This window comes from Callithrix jacchus, chromosome 11, assembly GCF_049354715.1.
Source record: "Callithrix jacchus isolate 240 chromosome 11, calJac240_pri, whole genome shotgun sequence".
Taxonomy (NCBI): domain Eukaryota; kingdom Metazoa; phylum Chordata; class Mammalia; order Primates; family Cebidae; genus Callithrix; species Callithrix jacchus.
In genome coordinates, this window is record NC_133512.1 from 28,956,342 (window position 1) to 28,977,098 (window position 20,757).

General features: G+C 41.7%; 1 protein-coding gene and 1 long non-coding RNA gene across 2 annotated transcripts in view; one reads left to right on the top strand and one right to left on the bottom strand.

The window, feature by feature from the left end:
* Positions 1–13: 13 nt before the first annotated feature.
* Positions 14–20,757, top strand: part of CPVL (carboxypeptidase vitellogenic like) — a 157,662-nt gene continuing 136,918 nt past the window's right edge. The window contains exon 1 of the mRNA XM_002751466.7: positions 14–122. The gene's annotated coding sequence lies outside the window, so the exon portion shown is untranslated. The remainder of the gene's footprint in view (positions 123–20,757) is intronic.
* On the bottom strand, positions 29–20,645 carry LOC118143640 (uncharacterized). The gene is made up of 3 exons (XR_004727905.3): positions 20,555–20,645; positions 18,572–18,786; positions 29–553 (listed from the first exon to the last, which is right to left on the bottom strand). It is a non-coding gene; the product is annotated as an uncharacterized LOC118143640 (long non-coding RNA).

Below are 20,757 nucleotides of genomic sequence, written 5' to 3' on the forward strand. Positions count from 1 at the left end.
CGGCAGGCTCCTCGTAACTAGGTGGGGCTGTCTCGTGTCTGCCAGACTTGGGAAGAGCTGTCAGGACAACCGGCTGGGGTCCGTGCTCACCGCGGCTCAGGGAGAAGCACCGACTGCGCCGCGTAAGTCAGGCGGGCTCAGCGGGACAGGTCCTTGCCGGGGTCCCTCGGACGTAGGGACCTCAGGGCAGGTGGTCTCAAAAGCTCTCAGCACCAAGAGGGGAGAAAGCGCCGTGGGGTAAGATTGGAATGGGGTAGTCGTGGCCAACTCCAAGTTTTCAAGTTGGAGCATTGGGGATGGACTGCGTGCGCCCAGCCGAGGGAATACTCTTTCAGACCAGAAGGCACCTCCTAATCCAGGAGTCCCTCTAGGGAAGTGCGAAGCGGTGGGATCCTCCGCCGCTCTTAGTGCGGGAGGGTTGGGGGTGCAGGACACTTTCCGTTCCTCAAGGCGTCTTTTGGGGATGTGTTGATTTCATGGGTTCTCAGAAGCAAGAGAAGCAGAAACGTCTTCTATTTGAAGGTGCCCAAAGCAGGAGAAACTTGACTTTAACCTAGCAAGGAAAACACATAAGATTTTTATTCTTGGAATGTAGGATTAGGAGAAACCAAGGACACAGAAGACAGGTGGAAGCAGCTCCCTGCGAAGTGCGGGTCAGCTTTGTAATACAGAAGCAAAAGGACTTTGGAATATTAATGGATTTAAATCCCAGCTCTGGCCTTGGCTAGTTGGTGATCTTGGGTCAATTATTTAACCCTACTAAACCTCAGTCTTTCCATCTGAAAGGCGGAGCTAATAAGTTTTTCTTTTTAAATAACTGTCTTATTAGAAATAGAAATAACATATAGAAAACACCTTCCTAGCCCAGGACTTAGCTAAGTGTCATTTTCCTTATCAGTTGTAATTGATGATGAAGTCTATGGTGCAGACAACAAAATGATGTCTGAAACTCTGGCCATACAATGTCTGCGGCTCTGCATGACCCACGTGGAGTGACCTCTGAGTCCCCCCACCTTCACTGCAACCCCAGTGGGTCCCAAGCAAGGTGCTTGGTTTTTGGAGCAGGACAATTCTGTGTAATTCCTGGTTCTAGTATCCACTACTTGAATGACATCAGGGACATTATTTATCTTTCACAGCCTCAGTTTTGGCATCAGGAAATGAAGAAGGTGCCCCTCAGTACCTGCCTTTCCCTTCCTTGCTTAAACGTACAAATCTTTTTTATTTTTTAATTTGATTTGGGATGAGTAAAAAAGATGTAAGCAGAATAAAAAGCCCACTGAGAATGTATTTCATGAACTTGATAAATAACTTTCTTAAAAGTTGTCCAAAAGGAGAATTGGAGCACTTTGGCAAAGTACACTGCCCTGGCTTTGCTGGCATGTGAGAGTCTGCATGGGCAAGACCCTGTGGTTAACTGGGCATTCTGGATGTGTACCTCATGCTACTCTAAGTACCGGGGAAACCCTTTATAATGTAGTGTCGGTGTTCTTAACAAGAAGCTGTTTTATTAATCTTTTATAGGCATTGACTGGGAGGGGCAATTGGTCCCCAAATTATAAATCCAGTCTATAGGTCAATTTAGAGTGGGATTCTGCCAGCATGATTTTATAGCCTTAGAAATAGATGGGTTTTGACTAACAGGGTGAGTGACTTAGAAGAGTGTTAAGAAAGTCCACTGGGTTTACCAGTTCACTCCCCACAAGAAAAACAAGAAGCAAATTATACAATTTTAAAAAGGAGTTGTTTTTGTTTTGGGAAGCATCTAGTTTGTCGGGGGAAACGCTGAGTGTTGAATACTGCCCTGAGATGCACAGAACTAAGACAATGAGAGGGGAGAAACTCAGTTATTGCCTCAGGTATCATCAGATACCTGTTTGTTAGCATCCAAATACTCAAGGTAAATAGGGAAGGACCCATTCTGTCTTTTTTAAGACAGAGTCTCACTTTGTCACCCAGGCTGGAGTGCAGTGGCACCATCTTGGCTCACTGCAACCTCTGTCTCCTGGGTCCAAGCGATTCTCGTGTCTCAGCCTCCTGAGTAGCTGGAATTACAGGTGCATGCCATCATAACCGGCTAATTTTTGTATCTTTGGTAGACTTGGGGTTTTGCCATGTTGCCCAGGCTGGTCTTGAACTCCTGACCTCAAGTGATTTTCCCATCTCGTCCTTCCAAAGTGCTGGGATTACAGGTATGAGCCATTGTGCCTGGCCAGTGACTCCTTAATAGGAAGTATGACTCACTAAAGAGCAAACATGATTATTTTAGTTTAACATTTTCAATGGCTTTATAATATGGGATTTTTGTTGACTGAACTAAGAACATTTAAAAGATGTAGGCAAACTTCTCATAATTAGAAAGATACCTCTAGAACAATAACTCATTAATGTCTATGTTGACTTGGTAAGCTGGGCAAAAAGCTAAGAACTTTTTCCTGGTGAAAACAGTAACAGAGTTTGAACGTTTATGCTATATTTGCAAGTTCAAAGATGTAAACCTTAATAGACAGATCACCAGACAGCTATCACAGCTTATCTGAACTGGAGCCAGGGTGTTGAGATTTCTGTCCCTTCAGAGATACTGTAGGTATAACCTTGAACATGAAATCACATGCTTTCATTGCTTTAACTCAGACCCTGGGGTGAAGGATGTGGTGGTGAAAAGAGGGGGAAGGACTATGTCTTTAGATCTTGGAGCCTGAAAAAGCAAATTCTTAGCAGCTTATCTTTCCAATACAGCTGGGACTTATCTCTTAACTTTTTCTCTCTAGTCTGATTCTAGTTAGTGGCTATCTTTATATTGCTTAGAGTTGTTTACAGGCCAAAATGTTTACCTAGAACCCTGGGGCTAGCCCTTCTTTTCTCTTTTGGGAGTCTGTATCCCATTACCCTTCTTTCAAAAAGACCCCTTGACATAGGCTTTTGTACCTGTGTGATTCTCGGGAGAGAACGTAACCCAGCTCCCAAGTGATTCATTTTCTTGTTTATTCATTTAAATAATATTTTTCCCAGTGTTTAATTCTGAGAAGATTTGAACATTCAGAAAAGTAAAAAAAGCTTTGCAATCTAGAATCTACCTAGATTCTATTATTGGTTAGAAGCCAGGCTATGGATTTCAATTGATTAATCAACTTGATTAATCAATTAGTTCCTACTGTTTGCCTAGAGCTTGGCTCAGCAAAGCTGTAAAAACATAAAAGGCAGGGTAGGGTTAAGGAACAAAGCATAGGCTTACGGTTTGTGAAGCGATCATGTAACTTTGGTTAGAAAAGTTATGTTGGAGTTGTATGGTGTAGGACATTGAATTTCACTGTAGAAAGTTTATAGGTGATCCTGGTTGCAGGTGGGAGTCATTGAAGGCATGGGAGGAAGGGAGTGCCTTGTGTTTTAGAAAGCTGATTGCATTAGGCTAAATTGAACGGAAAAGGACTTGAAGTCTGAGAGATGTTAGGAAGCTTGTAAATGTCTCAGGGCAAGTAAGGATTGAACTGTGGATAGAATGGAAAAATGGAAGTAGGATGGCACTTGGTGACAGATTTAACTTGAGGATTTCTGGTTTTAGAACTCAGGCCTCTGCAATGATAATGGAGCATTATTAAGCATCTGGAAGTTGCTGGGTGTCATGGCTCACATCTGTAATCCCAGCACTTTGGGAGGCTGAGGTGGGCAGATCACCTGAGATCAGGAGTTCGAGACCAGCCTGGCCAACATGGTGAAACCCCATCTCTACAAAAAATAGAAAATATAGCTGAGCTGGGTGGCACATGCTGTAATCCCAGCTACCCAGGAGGCTGAGGCAGGAGAATCACTGGAACCCAGGAGGCAGGCACTGCAGTGAGCCAAGATCGCATCACTACACTGCAGCCTGGGCAACAGAGCAAGGCTCTGTCTCAAAAATAAATACATCAAATCTGGAAGTCATACAAGGAGGAAGTTTGAGGAGAATGATGATGTCCGGGTATAGTCTGTGGGTTTGAAGGACTGATTGATTATCCATGTGGGAGTGACAGCTGACAGTGCTGATACTGTCCTAAAATGCCCAATAGCAATGTCAGGACTGAGCAAACATTTGGACTAGCAATTAATACTCAAGGGGTGGTTGAGTGAGAATGTATGGAAGGAGAAAAAAGAAGGACAAGGCCTTGAAGAAAATCTGAATATATGGAGTTCTTGGAACGAAAAGTAAATACAGATGTTGGATGACCTGATAGTGTTTTAATGGCTGTTCATCTACAGTGTTACTGTAGCTGCAGTTCTCCTTAATAACTGACAACACTCCCTGACTAAAAGACCGTATCCGCGCTAGTAAAATGAAGTAAGTCTTTCCCGTTTCCATTGTGGGAAGTGCAGGGGGAAGAAAAAGAGAAAGTTAAATAATTTTTTATCGAGGACTTTTAGAGCATACAATGCTTTTTCCAGATTGGAAGCCAACTAATTTAATGAACCTGTCTATGTTTTCACAAGGCATCACCTACTTAATCTGGGAGCTACGACTGATGGTGGCAATATTTTCCAAACCAAACCTCTAGTGTGACACACATTCTGGATCCACGGTCATCAAGCCTTTATACAACCATGTAGCCATCAAGACTCCCTTCTTTCTTTCAACTTAATTTTTAAATTTATTTTTATTTTTCTCTGGTACTTGATTCAGGACCTTTCTACCTCAGTACTTTAGTACCTGCTTTATATGCAGAATAAATATTCAGCTCCGTGAACCCACTTATTATAATGACCACTGGCAAGGCAAAGGAATTTAGTCATTTAGCATCTTCTCTGTTGCTAGGGACTGTTCCAAGGTCTCAAATAGAAAGTGAAGGCAGAGACTGTGTTTCGTCTCTCTGCAGGTCCTGAAGTGTGTATATGTATACATATAATCTCTCGTATCCCTCACTAGAACAGTGAAAAAGAGTGTGATTCTATTCAGAATGCAAGTCATTTGTCTAAGGGTACAGAGTTTTTAAGTGGCAGAAGCCACATTTGAAGCTGTGAGGGCATACTTTTATTTATTTTTTAATTTTTGAAATGGACTCTGTTGCCTAGGCTGGAGTGCAGCAGGGTGATCTTGACTCACTTCAATCTCCACCTCCCGGGTTCAAATGATTCTCTTGCTTCAGCCTCCTGAGTAGCTGGGACTACAGGCATGCACCACCATGCTTGGCTAATTTTTACATTTTTAGTAGAGATAGGATTTCACTATGTTAGGCAGGCTGGTCTCAAACTCCTGACCTTGTGATCTGCCCGCCTCTGCCTCCCAAAGTTCTGGGATTACAGGCATGAGCCACCATACCCGGGCTGAGGGCATACTTGAAATCTTTCATGCTATTCCCACTGGACTGCATTGCCTTCCTAGATACTACTGGCTGTATACCAGGCACTGTATTAGGTGTTGGCACATGTAGGCTCCTTACTGTGGTCCCTGTTTTGGGAAGGTGATCAGCAGGGAAGCTCAAAGCACATTGCACAATTAGTTATTACTGGCAGGGTATCTGCCCTCTGGTCCTGCCTCTTTTTCACCCAACTTCTTGAACTCTATATGAAGGGCCAGCCTCTCTAAGAAATGCCAACCCCTAAAACTGATGAAAAGGTCATGCAACCTTCCTACTTCCCTGAGTTCAACAACCACTTCATTCATTCATTCTTAAGATTATGCCCTCAATCCCTGGCTGATTTAAGGGTGAAGCAAAAAGGCATACTCTTTTGCTTGTATGTTTATTTATCAATATTCTGCCCTCTTTCATTGTCTCATAGTTGTGCCTGTCTAAGGTCACTTTTTGCTTTTTTCTTATCCATTCCCGGTGAGTCTTTGGAGAAAGGGCGTGATAGAATGTGGAGCCTAGAGCAAGATTACCCCCAGTTGACTCTGGAAGCCATAAGAATTATGCTGCTTCCTCAAGGCTTTTTTCCCAGTTAGAAGCAGCACGTTGTGTAGTAAGTAATAGGATCTGCATTGTGAATGGGTCATCCTCCAGTGAGGACTTGGTGCGGTGTTTATTTGTAGTGGGGCACAGAACTGCATTCCTCATGCTTTATGACAGTACTTAGGGTTTATTGGTTTCCATGCATTTCTCTTTGCTAGAATGAGGGCTCCTTGAAGGTAGATGCCGTCCCCTTTTCATCTTTAACTCCTCCACGAGTTTTAGCGAAGTAAATCTCTAAAGAGTTGAGTTCTGTGGGTAGAAGTCTGTATGTTTGTTTGTCTGATTTGAGACAGGGTCTTGCCACATTATATAGGCTGGTCTTAAACTCCTACACTCAAATAACCCTTCCACCTTGGCCTCCTAAAGTGCTGGGATTAAGGCGCAAGCCACTGTGCCCAACCTGCATGTTTGAATGGATCAAGAAATGTGATTGGTTACTGCTGAGGGAGGGTAGGTAAGTTGCAGGGAAAGGCCTGGCTAGGGAAAAGCTCATAAGCTCTTAAGTCAAGCAACAAGAAATGTAGAAAGTGAAATAAAGATGAAGCCATTCTGAGTCACATGCAGACCCTAGGAAATATCTCCTTTACATTTGACACAAGGGGAAATGGCAGCTGTAGCTAATTCTGAAAATGAAAAATGTTCCTGCCTGGGTGACTTGAGGAAGAATATCATTAGCAATCAGCCAGTCAAGTGGAAATAATTTGTTTTGTTTTTTGTTTTCTCCCCTGGTAAGTATTGGCGTGTTGGTAGAATTAACTTGGCTGGCAGGAGAATGAACTGCCTGTGCTGCTGGGACACAGGAGCTTTCTGAGCTGGCAGACTGCACACTCCACGTGAAGCCACGACTCTTTCCACTGTTCATGTGTATACATGTGCCTGAACATTGGTGTCTGCATAATCTGAGCCTTTTGTTTCAGAGAAAAATTTCTGGAAGCCACTGATTTGGAATTTGTTGATAGGATTTTTTAAAAATTCATGCTCAAAAACCATGTAATTTAATAACTGTCATAGCTGCCGCCCCCCTCTCCACACCCCCCCACTGCCAAAAAACAAACAAAAAAAATCCTTATGTTTCCTATCTTATGAACAGTGACAGAAATGTGTAGGTTTGGGGCACCCAGAGCAGAGGTGGACGTCCTTTCATTAAGGGAGCTTGCATGAATCAGCACTGTGACTCAAAGCCTACCGCACTTTTAGCCTGATCCCCTTGGCTGCATTTTTAGAATCTGACATTCCAAGCTGAGAGGGATTTTGGGAATTATATAGACCATCTAATCCCCAGAATTTACCAGTGAAGGAACTGAAGTCCAAGGGGAGAAGTGAATTGGCTTGCCCAAGGATATACCTGTTGCCAAAGTGAAGGCTGGAACTTCCTGCCTTGTGCATTCAGGAATTGGGGCAGAGCCTTTCCTGCTCAAATTTGCATATGATATACTATAGAGAGCTGCAGCCATCCTCTATGGTCTGGCTTTATTGTCTCTTCTCTATTTTTTAGTCTCCCTCCTACCTTTTCTCAGTACAACTTTCAAGTGGGATGGATGTTGAAAGCCACTAGAACATGAGAAATACATGTGTAATGACACAAAATTAGGTTTGTTAGCTTTTATGTGCAGCAAAGGAGGACACATACCCATGGGATGGAAGAAGAGGGAAGAGGCATCTGAAAGATTTGGCCAGTGCTTGAATGAGTCAAAGGAGGGATCAGGGAAGAGGAACCCGTTGGATTAGCTGCTGCCAAGTGCCCGTGGCAGCTTAGGAACTTACACTCCCAGCAGTTTCTGTTCAGGATATAGAAGGGACAAAGTGACAGCAATTGTTTGGGGGAAAAAAAGGACTGTCCATCATAATGCAGCTGCAGAGTAGCCTTGGGTGTATAGAAACACTGTCAGTGTTCTGTTGGGAGCATCTAAGTCACATCTGGGGTCATCCTAGATTCTTTATTCTATTTCAACTCTAATATATAATCACAAGTTTTTTCAATTTTACTTTCTAATTCTTTTTCTTATTGTTTGGAGACAGAGTCTCTTGTTGTTACCCAGACTGGAGTGCAGTGGCATGATCTTGGCTCACTGCAACCTCCACCTATGGGGTTCAAGCAATCCTCCTGCCGCAGCCTCCTGAGTAGCTCCCATCATCTTTGTTCTATATTATCGTGAAGCATATTAATTAACTGGCCTTCCTGCCTTCTGTCTTTCTGGCTTAAGTCCATCCTTACATTTATGTTCATAGTAGTGTTTTCAAACTGTAAAGCCCTTCAGTAGTTCCTAGTCCCTAGAGGATAAAGATTCTTAGCTTATCTAGAAAACTCTCCCTGATCAACTCTCTATTAACTTCTCTAGATTCTATCCTATTTCTCTACTTCCTACTTAAGCTTTTCTCCTGCCTCTGTATTGGTTTTCTATTGCTGCAAACAGATTTTTAAATGCTATAAATTCCATGACCTCTCAAAATAGTGATACAGGTGTTAAGAAGAAATTATTTAGGCAGATAGTGAGGGTACAGGAGTCCTCGGTAAGGTTTTCCTTTTAATGGAAAGCGGCCCCCAGATCATTTTCTTTTCTAACAAAGAGCAGCCTGCCTATAAAATTGAGCTGTACGCATAGACAGGCAAGCTGGAAGCTTGCATGGGTGAATGCTGGCAGTTGTGCCAATAGGAAAAGGCTACCTGGGACTAGGCATGTTCAAAATGGCCACTCCGCCTTCCCTTTTCCTTTCCAACCACGTGTGCAGTAGGGAGCCGACAATGTGGTGCTGGCCAAGTGGAAAACCCATTTGCATAATAAAGTTAGGGTGAGGTGGCCAGCTTCCCTGCGTGCTATGTAAATATCGCACCTGGCCCAGCCAATCTGTGGTCATTCTGTCTATATAAAACAGACACTGACTCCTCAAGCCTGTCTACAAAATCCAGTGCACTCCAGAGGGCCAGATTTCCCATTCAGACAACCCTCTCTGCTGCGAAAGAGAGATCTGTTTTCCTTTCTCTTTCTTTTGCCTGTTAAACCTCTACTCCACTCACTCCTTGTGTGCTTCCATGTCCTTAATCTCGGCCCAAGATCATGAACCCCAGGTATTTACCCCAGATGATGATGCCCCCCTCAATAGGAGAGACAGCAGCAGATGAGGAAAGTATTTGAGGGATTCATTTAATTAGGACTTAAAGTCAAGTTTGGAAACTAGTTTGGAGGTTTGCAGTAGTCCAGGCAAGTGACAATAAGGAACTGGATTAGCCCCTGAGAGTAGGTTCAGAGAGAAGAATGTGGTTTTAAAAAACATCTAGGAGATTCAATTGGTGATTGGCTGGCTGTGGGAATCCAGGGCCAGAGAAAAATGAATAAATCAAGAAGACATTCTGGATTTCTGGCTTTAGTACTTGAGTTTATGGGAGTATTTCCAACCAAGACAAAAAATAGGGAAGTAAAGACAAGTTTAGGGAAGGAGATAACAAGTTTAGTTTTCGAGTTCTGCTGAACTAATTTTGATTTTTGTTAATAAAAGTAATGTTACAATTCTCCTGATAAAAATTTTAGTCATCTTCTCCACCCCTCCCCATCCTTGTCTTATCTCTGGGACCTCCTCTCATACTTTTACCTCTTTGTTCTAGCCTTTAATTCCAAATTTCCAAGTAATCTGCCTAATCTATTTCTTGATTATTGGATTAGAGTCACACTTTTTATTTGAGGTATTTTCTATTGACTTACTTAACAAGATGAGATTTTACCACTTTTACATACATTATCTCCTCACTTTCCTATTCTTCATCATTTCTAAGTGGTGATACAATTTTCTTTTTTGCTAAATCAATATCTAAGATTTACCTTATTATGTAAGTATTGCTCACTGCTGAGCCAAGCAGTGTACTATAATTGCAATCCATGTCTTGTACAGTTTCATTTTCTTCATTGAATTAAAAATTGCCTCTTGGGATTTTTCCCTGTCACTATATGACTATCACTCTATTTTTCCTATCACTATATGACTATCACTCTATTTTTCCTATCACTGTTATAACTTCTGTCCAAACTTGGAAAGAACTGTAATATCCGTAATGATAGGATTTGTTTTACAAAAGCTCATGCAGTAGTCAATTATAGATAAATTTCTTCCTTGAGGACATCTCATGTCTCTGTCTTATTGCTTCAATATGCACTGGCGGCTCTTTAGATCTAGCTGTTACTCTGCGATTTCACTTCCCCTCTTCAATCCTAGTTCCCCTGTTACTAGGCTCCCATGTCTTCCTCTTTCTTCTTGTTTTGGTGGACCACATTTTCCAGCAGCTTTCTGAGAAGTGGTATATGAGGAACATTAAATAAAAATCTGGCTGGTTCCCAAGCTGCATATGAGGCGAAAAAATTAAATAAAAAATCAAAGTCAAAGTAAAACTGGGTGTGGTAGCTCACACCTGTAATGGTGGCATTTGGGGAGGCTAAGGCAGGAGGATCACTTGAGCCCACAAGCTAGAAGCTGAAGTGAGCTGTGATTGCATGATTGCACTGCCACTGCAGCCTGGGTGACAGAGTGAGACCCTATATCTTAAAAAAAAAAAATAAATCATATGTTTCTGAATATTTAATTATGATTGATATTTTGTCTGTGTAAACAATTCTAGTTTGAAAATAATTTTTCTCAGAATTTTGAAAGGAATTTTTCCCAGCATCTTTTAGCTACTGCTAGGTGCTGCTATTGAAAAGTATACCATTTTGATTCTTGATTCTTTTTATGTGATATCATTCTTTTTTATTCTCTGGAAAGTTTGTAATAGTCACTTTATTTCTGAAATATGTTCATTCTTTCACTTTTTCATCTGGGAACTTGATGGTTCCTTTAAATCTGAAAAATCATATCTATACCTCTGCAAATGCTTTTGTACTGTTTCCTTAATAATTTCTTACCCTGAATATTTTTTTTAGACAAAGTCTCTTTCTGTCATCTAGGCTGTAGTGGAGTGGTGCAATCATGGCTCACTGGAGCCTTGACCTCCTGGGACCCAAGTGATCCTCCCACCTCTGCCTCCCAAGTAGCTGGGATCACAGGTGTGTGCCACCATGCCTGGCTAATGTTTTAAACTTTTTTTTATAGAAACAAAATCTCATTATGTTGCCCAGGCTGGACTCGAACTCCTGGGCTCAAGCTATCCTGTTGCCTTGGTCTCCCAAAGTTCTGGGATTACAGGCATGACCCACACAATCTCCCCTGAATTTTATCTGCCATCATTTTCTGGAACTCCCTTTAATCAGATTTTGGTCTTCTGAAATCACAACCTTCTAATTTTCTCATATATTTTTTCTTGTTATTTTTAAAAGTTCTATTATTTTCCAATTATATTTTCTGTCAGATTTCTATGACTTCATTGCACTGTCCTTTTATGAAATCTTATAATTTCTATTTTTAATTTTCAGAAGCATGTTCTTGTTTTTTATTTTGTTGTTTAATGAAAGTAATATCTTCTCTTACCTCCTTAAAGACATTTTGTTTTTTGGAGAGTTATTCTGCTTCATACATTGCTATTTCTTGTGAGTTTTTATTTTCGTGCAGTTTGTTTTGTATTTTCTACCAAGTTGGAGGCTTTCCTCAAATGTCCATTGGCTCCTTAATATCTATTTACATATTAAGTGTGAGAAACTAAATTGCTGGTTGGACACCGCATTGTGTTGAAGGGATTTCTCAGCATTTAACTGGTTCCCTGTAGTTGATTGGTGGATCCAACACACTTCGTTAGAGGATCCTACATGTCAGTATGTGTAGGCTCTTTGTCTAAGAGAATGCAGTTGTTGCAGAGAAGAATTCTTCAGTTTCCTGCAGAGGCTGAAGAATGAAGGCATAGTGTCCTTAGCACCAATGTTCTTACTGCTGAGTGTTCAAGGGGCTGGGGTCTGTCAGTGTGTAGATGAGTTTTCAGTAGGGTATCGCTCACCCAACTTTCACTTTTTCTTATATTCCCAAGTTTAGAGCATCCCTGCTGAAAATGTCCAAATAATGAATTTTATACAGAATAAGTCTCTCACTTCCTCTTTTAGATTGACGGTGGTGGTGGTGGTGGTGGGGGGGGAACTTGAGGCTCTAAATGCTGTTATACACTCACACCAGTTCCTCCATTTTCAGCCCCATATTTCACTTTTGCCTTCTACAGTATCCAGTACTTAGCATTTTGACACTTTCTGTAGTTGTGTGTTGTTGAATTAGCTTATTTTTCAGTTACATTCTGCTTTCATTCTCTGCAAACTGTCTGTTCACTTTCCATCTAAGCATGTTTTTGCTTTCAGAAACTGCTGACAGAGCAATAATAGAGGGTGTTCAGTAGTTTCTGAAGCAGATGAACCAGTCAGTGGACTCTCTGTTGCCTCCACCTTGGATGCTGTACGCAATGGATTTTGAAATAACTAATGAGGGAATGCAGTGACTTCCTTGCCTTTGGATTAGCTGTATGAAGGCATTTTGGCTGGTTTGAGAGATCATTTCTTCTGCTACACTCTTTTTTCAGGGTTGGTATGAGCAAGCCAGACTGTATGGGGTTTTAAATTCTGAATATGACTGATGAAGCTGATACGGTTAACCATGCCTTTCTTCAATTGTATATGTGATTAAATGTTTGCAAGAATATAGAGATAGTGGAGTGTAGGGGTTACACTAGAATAAAACCTAAATTCTGTTTTTGAAGTCTCTGAGGGAAGCAAAAACACAGCACTTAATGAAGAAATTGAGAAATAAGACAGAAGAGCAAGGCAAGGAGACAGCAAAACATCAGCTTGATTAACAAGGGAGGCTGAGCTAGAATGGTGCTTTTCCTTTTGGACAAATGGGCTTCCCATGACTGATGCCCAAGTTGAGCAGACTTGCTCAGCAATCCTCAGGTCCATACAGGGTGGAGAGAGAAAAGCACTGCTCCATGTGGGAATGGGGAGGGAGGTGAGCTCAACATGACCAGTTTACCCAAATGTACTGTTAGAGCAGTTAAGTTCCTTAAATTCCTCTTCAAAGCATTAGCTACCTAGTCATTTTCTGTTGACAAACCCCTTCTGCTGCATTTACTTGTTTACAAAAGTTTACATCTTTGCTAACCACGATCAGTTTAGATTGCATGGTCTAACCCCAGCCAATGAGGGAAAGACACAGAAGTAGAGACTGCATTAGGGATAAAAACCCCTTCACTCCTTTGTTCAGTGTGCTCTCGCAGCAGCTAAAAGTGCAAGTAGCACCCTTCTACAGAAGTAAATTTACCTTGCTGAGAAATGCTTTGTTCAAGTGCTCACCTTCTTTGCAATTCCAAGCTTATGTTTCTGACAGTACCTATCAGGTGAACCTTTCTACCTGAGACTCTACCCCTATGGAGGAAGAAGGGAGCAGCAAGGGGCCAGCAGTGTTACACTGTTGGACTTCCTGGACATTGAGAGAGGTATCCAGAGTGGAGAAAAAGCAAGGCCCTAAAACACAGGTTGGCTTTCAATACCCAGCACCAGCCTATACCTAATCCCCCTTCAAACCACTCTGACCATTGCTCACTGACCCCCAGCCATGCTGGCTTCCATCTGCATTGTCTCCTGTTAATGGCCTTTGTAGTTACTGTTCCGCCAGGAACTGCCTTCTTCCTAGACACTGTCTCATGCCCTTGGATCTGCTCAGATGTCACCTACTGAAGGGGGCATTCCCTGACCACCTATCTCAAAAGTGCCACTGCTTGACCCCTTCCTCTTTATTTCGTTTATCCGGCTTTGATTTTCTTAAAAACTCTTGACTGTCTCTCTTTGTCAGTTTGTGAAGGCAGATGCTGTCTGTTTTATTCATTGTATGAGCTAAGGATATATTCAGTGAATGAGTTGATGGTTCAGTTAACTTGGAGTCTGTTCCAGCTCAGCTGCTGCCTGGAGTGTTATTGCTTGCAAAGTGGCCCAGTCAGCATGGGCCTCTGTTGAAGTGCTACACTAACTCCTTTTAAGAGTGGAGGTAGGCTGAGGCGCAGTGGCTCATGCCTGTAATCCCAGCACTTTGGGAGGTCGAGGAATGCGAATTGCTTGAGCCCAGGAGCTCAAGACCAGCCTGGCCAATATGGTGAAATCCCATCTCTACAACAAGTACAAAAATTAGCTGGGTGTGATGGCATGCACCAGTGGTCCCAGCTACTTTGGAGGATGAAATGGGAGAATCACTTATGCCCAGGAGGCAGAAATTGCAGTGAGCCAAAATTGTGCCACTGCACCCCAACCTGGGAGACAGAGTGAGGCCCTGTCTCAAAAAAAAAAAAAAAAAAAAAAAAAGAGTGGTGGTGAAGCTTGAATGAGACAACATATGGAAGGTTGCTGAGGAACGTACCAGAATAGTGGAAGCAAGTACTATAGAGTGGTTACTGCTACCAATAGTAGTCTCTCTCTTAGAAGCAGGGAGAAGTTTCTTGTCACTTCAGGGAGTGGTGGTTAAACTGATGACATTGCCGAATTTACCAGAATTACCCCCATATAAAATGCTCTCATTCATTGCTCCCAATCTTAGCCTTGTGTTTGCCATGCTGTGTACCCTAATGTTTTTATTGGAACATTTAAATTATAGTAGGCAATCAAATGTAGGCGATTCTAAGAAGAAAAGGGCCACACTGACTTTAGCAAAACTAACAAAAATTTCCTAGTTGAAGACACTTACTTTGCCAAGAGACTTATTGCCCTAAAGAGTAGCGAGCTTCACTTACCCCGCAAAAGTAATTTTCGAAATGGAAAGAAGTAAACTAGAAATTCATTATGATGCAATCTGTGGACCTGTGATTTTTTACTTCTTTATAGATAAATATACATTTAAATCACTTGCAATTTCAGTACATACAACTTCTGCAAATGGTAAGACAAAACAATCCAGTTTATTCAGAATTCTGCTTTTATCTACAATTACATTGAGGCAGATTTTCTTACATTCTGTCATTTATATAGCAGTTAATGGAAAGTACATGGACTTTGGCATTCTCTAGATGAGGCTTCAAATTCCAGCTTTGCTACTTAACAGCTGAGGGGGCATGAGAAAATTATTTAACCTGGAACTGAGTTTACTCATATGAATATGTCTTACATAAAGCTCTGGTTTTAGAGCTTGTCTAAGAATAGAGTCACAGTCAGGTAAACCTAGTGCCACTGACAGACAGCACAGGTTTTCTTGACTGTGACATGATTTAACAAGGGAGCCCATGTAATTGCATTTAGCCCAGACGTTCCCAAATGTTTTTCCTTATAAAATCTGTTAATATGTTACAGAATTGGTATTCCATAAAGAACCCTGTGGGAAATCCTGGCTTGCAATAATGCCAGACATATTTAACGTAAGAAATCAATTTCGCTTCTCTTTTCCAGTTTAGTGTCAGCCGGTCAGAATTTTCACCTAGACACCTACCAGACAACTTAAAGTAGATCTTTTGGGGTTTTGTGCCTTCACACCCTCCATCCCAACTCCTTCCATAGTCTTCCCAATCTCCAGTAATGACCCCACTATTGATGTATTAGTTTCCTAGGGATGCTGTAACAAAATACCACCATTTGGGTGGCTTAAAACAGACATTTATTGTATCAGTTCTGAATGCTAGAGTCCATCATTAATGTGTCATCAGGGCTGTGCTCCTTCTGAACCTTGTAGGCTAGGATCTTCCCTTCCTCTTCAAGCTATTGGTGTTCGGCTGGCACTCCTTGGCTTGTAGATAATGTCACTTAGTGTCTGCCTCTGTTGTCACATGGCATTCTCCTCTATAGTTCCCTCCTCCTATTATAAGGACTTCAGTTATATTGGATGAAAGCCCTGCCCTACTCTAACTCCAGTATAATCTCATTGTAGCTAATTATTAGGTTGGTGCAAAATTACTTTTAATTAAAAGTAATGGCAAAAACTGCAATTACTTTTGCATCAACCTTGCAAAGACCCTATTTTCAAATAAGGTCATATTCTGAGGCGCTTGGAGTTAGGACTTCAAAGTGTCTTCAACTGAGCGCATAATAATCCATGTAGTCACTCTGGGCAGAAAACAGGTGCCATCTTTGCACTTCTTTTCTTTCCCTCAGCCATTTTATCTGGTCTATGAGCAAATACTCTTAGTTCTGCCTTCAAAATGTAGCTAACCCTTTCTCATTACCTCCCCTGCTACTCCTTGACCCCAGCCTTTTTCATCTCTCCTGTATTATAACCTCGGCATCTTATTAGGTATCCTGGTTCCATCCCGATTTTCCTTATGTCTACTTGTTAGATAGCAACCAGAGCAGTCATGTCACAGTAAAACAGTTGCTATTCCTCCCTTACTCAAAACCCTCTGATGGTCTCTCATTATCCTTAGAGTAAAATGCTAACACCGATGAAGGAAGATAAGCTCTCCATGCTCCACCATATCCATTTCCCCAGCCTCACTGTGTACCAACCCCTCTGTGATTGACCTTGCCCACAACCCACAGTAAGCACCTGCCTGTACCTCAGGGCCTTTGCACTATTTCCTTAAGCCTGGCTCCCTCTCATCTCAGATCATCTACCCAGAGAGGAGTTTCGCACTGATTGTTAGCTGAAACACTTGCACCCCATCCGGCAAAGGCCAGAGAACGTTTTTTTGTTTTTAAAATTATTTTTATTACTACCTTTTTTTTTTTTTTTTTTTTTTTTTTGAGACAGTCTCACTCTGTCACCCAGGCTGGAGTGCAGTGGTGCAATCTCAGCTGATACAACATCTGCCTCCTGGGTTCAAGTGATTCTCATGCCTCAACCTCATGAGTAGCTGGGATTACAGGTGTACACCACCACACCTGGCTAATTTTTGTATTTTTAGTAAAGACAGGGTTTCACTATGGTGGCCAGGCTGGTCTTAAACTCTTGACCTCAAGTGATCTGCCTGCATCGGCCTCCCTAAGTGCTGGGATTACAGGCGTGAGCCATCATGCCTGGCCTAGAGAGAGTTTTGTCACCAGTCATGAAGTGAAGCTTTCAGGAAACAAAAGGAGAGAAACAGGAAAGAGATAGCTGCTCCTGGGAGAGAAAGGATCAGTAACTAATGGTCCCCCCAAATCAGATTTACGTACAAGTCACAATTTAAACAAATGATTTTCTTGTGCTAATCTGAATTTGGAAAGGAAATTCCTAACTAGAAGAAGAGATCTGAGAGAGCTGATTTTTGGTAAGAAAACAAAAAAAGCAAAAAAAATCTTAAGCTTTGTTGTTTTTCAGTCAGATGTCCCAGGTTGTCATCTGCAGGTTCTGATACTATTGGGTGTCTCAGCCACTCCATGTTGCCTGCCAGAAACTGTAAGGGGAAAGAATCTTTTTCTCATCCATCACAAGGTTCACAGCTGAGACCCCGTAACAAATAAAAAGAAAAAAAAAAACAGATTAAGTACAGTATAAAAGTTGTATTTAATATAAATTTCCAATGACACAGAATCCTGCAGAATACAAAGCCCCACAGACCCAGGGAAAACTGTGTGTCTTTAGAGACATTGTGCAGAGGTGTGATTGGAGGACAAAGGGTGTGATCTATGGTAATGAAGGGGGGAACTCATCAAGGTCTGTCCATTCAGATTCTTTTCAGCCTCAGCATGATATTCCTTCCCTCTGGGTATAGGGCAGGACCCTTCTGGAATGAGGGTCTTATGACCTTTCAGGGGAAGTAGGTCAGAGAATTCTTTCATGGCCAGCTCTCAGGAGAAAAAGGGGGGAAAAGGTCAGAAAGCAGCCTTCATGCTTCTGCTTTTCTTTCAGTTTCCTGCACTTTAAAATACTATGCCGAGGTGCTGTTATTTTGGGGTATCATGTTCTGAGCCCTGACACCTCAGTTCCTTGCTTTACCACTTGCTAACTGAACATGGACAAGTCACTTAAATTTTCTGAGGATCAGTATCTCATCTATAAAATAAGACAACAAGGTAAGGTTATTTCTAACCGTTACCTACCTGGTTAGAAATAAAACATAAAGAATCAGCACAGTTTCTTTTCCATAGTAAGCGTTCAGTATGTGGTAGCTATTAACTGGTATCATGATCACGATGGTGTCTTTAATCACAGGCATGACCCTTCTATTTCAAGTCTGTTGAAAAACACTTGGGGATAATGTCTACATTTTACTTTCCACCACATGCCCACTTAAATTTCCCTTCTGGTTGGAGTGGGATTTCAAGGTAAGGCTACAGACTATGGTGTCAGAGTGTATTTTCTCCTCTTCCTGATTTCTCATTCTCTCCCTGCCATGTACCTCTAGTTTCCTTTTCCTGCACATCCAAGGCTATGGTGGCAGAGATAAGGATGACTAATTGATTACAGAGATTAGACACCACTGTCTGATACCAGAGAGGGGCCTGTGATAAGGAGACAGGTGTGTCTCAGTGCCACTTCAGCAAAGGGTGCCCTTTATCTTGCATGTCATGAGTGTGTCCTCCTTGGGAAAAGAGTACTTCAAGAGTGTTGTCCAGGATGTCAACATAGTGAGACTCTGTCCCTTAAATAAATAAATAAACTCCTGGTCTCAAGTGATCCTCCCACCTTGGCCTCCCAAAGTGCCGGGATTACAGGCATGAGCCAGTGCTCCTGGCAATATCTTAATTGCAGCTACATGGTTATTACATGAAAGATATGTATCCTTTGATTGGAGTAATTGATAGTGTAAAGTGGGGAAGTGGAAAGGAGTGAAGGGGAGAGCAGAAGTCTGGTTTAAATACCTGCTCTTTATTTCTTTGTCTTCATTCCACAGGTTTTGTTTTTGATTCTTTTTTCATTTGGCAAAACACACACCTCCAGAGGCATTTTCAGGTTTCTTTTCTTGAGGTCTTGCAAATCTGATGATGTTACTGGTAGATCACATAGGGGAGACCCGGCCAGGATTTTCCCTTTTTGTCTCTTCTGCTGGTCAGGTCGATTGGAATTGGAGTGTGAGCTGATGAGAAGTAGCTCATTTTACCAATAATGAAGATGAGACCAATGTGTGCAGATAAATGTTTAGCATTGGGTCTCTGGGGGGAAAAAAGCCCTGATTTGTGGTGTTTGCTGGTTACTGTGGTGTAAACACTCCTACCGTGGTTGATTTCAAGCTACCAACAAGATTACTTAACATGTAGTAGGAAAAATGTCCAGAAGCAAACCATCATATGTATAATCTGTCTACTAGACAGATAAAAAAACATAACTCTAGAACACAGATAATAGTAAAATGTAGAAAAATCATCAGGAAATAAGTTTTGAGAGCTTTGAATGTGTTTTAAAATGTAATTTCTTCAATAAGTTTTAACAGTTTAACAGTGGCTCTATTGCACAACTGACTTAAAGTTCCTGAAAATTCAACCATCAGCTCTCTTGTTCTGGCTCTAGCATATCAAATGGGACCCAGAGAAGTTGCTGTCTTACACAAAGTCCCCTGATGAGTCATGGCAGGACCTGGATTATTACAGAGCTGTTTCTAAAAACCAAACTTCTCCAGACAGATTTACTTATCAGTGTTTCTGTTTATTCATTTGTTTAGTGACTGCATCCTCTAACAATCTATGAAAGGGATTTAGGACTATTGCAGGCTGTTATTATCTACTAAGACATATGAGTCAGAATATTTGAATATATCTAGAACAAAGGAGAATGGGCCAGGCATGGTGGTTCATGCCTGTAATCCCAGCACTTTGGGAGGCCTAGGTGGGAGGATCACCTGAGGTCAGGAGTTTGAGACAAGCCTGGCCAATGTAGTAAAACCCAGTCTCTACTAAAAATACAAAAAATAGCTGGGTATGGTGGTGGGTGCCTCTAATCCCAGCTACTCAGGGGTGGAGGCAAGAGAATCGCTTGAACCCAGGAGGCAGAGGTTGCAATGAGCTCAGATCACACCACTGCACTTCAGCCTGGATGACAGAGTTAGACTCTGTCTCAAAACAAACAAACAAAAAAGGCAAGTGTGGAAAGTCTTTTAGTCTGGCTGACTGTGCTGTGGACACCATGGTAACCTCTCTGAGCTTCACAGACACTCCAGATGAGTTCCTGGAACTGGAAAGCCTTAAGTAACTGAAAGACCATGAAAAGGGGAAGAATGATCAACCCCTGTGGTGCCTAATTAAATTGAGACTTTCTTCTATTGTTACTTATTCCCGGCCTCAACTGATAAGGCAATTGGACTTTGTAACTGACCTTGGTCAACCTAGTGACTCCAGACCCTACAACCCCCTCCCAGCTTGGAAAAACTGTCCTAAACTGTAGCTTCTGTAATTTTCCACTGCCTATCCCAAACCTATAAAACCAACTCCTATCCGACTACCTGCAGTTGACTGTCTTTTCAGATTCGGCTGGCCCATACCTGGGTGAATAAACAGCCATGTTGCTCACACAAAGCCTGTTTGCAGGGGTCTCTTCATTCAGAGCACATGATTTAACAGAAAGCAGATGAGATTTAGAGCCATAAGTAAATTCTGGTTTTGAGTCTTGGCCTTGTAATGTTGATCAAGTCAGTTACTTCCTGGTGAAAGTTTTCTAGTCTGAAGATGAAGGAATTGGACCACACGAACATTTAATATCTTGTAGGTCTAAAATATCATGGTTCATTACTTAGATTCATCAATCCAATAATATTTGCTTAGTACCAACTGCATGCACTCTCATTATCAACTGTACACCAGGAAGAATGGAAGAATGAAATACGAATATATAATATTATTATAGTATCTTACATTTATGCAGAGCCTTCTGATTTACCGAAGAGAAAATTTACTTTGAGTCTCTGGGATTCTGTGGCTTTAGGAGAGCTGGACACATCTTAACAGAATGTTACAGAGAGAAGAAGCTATTCTAGAAGTACGAATAGAACCTTATTCCTAGGAAACAGAAGAGGTCATAACCAGGTAGTAATAAGGAATAAGGAATATGCACTATT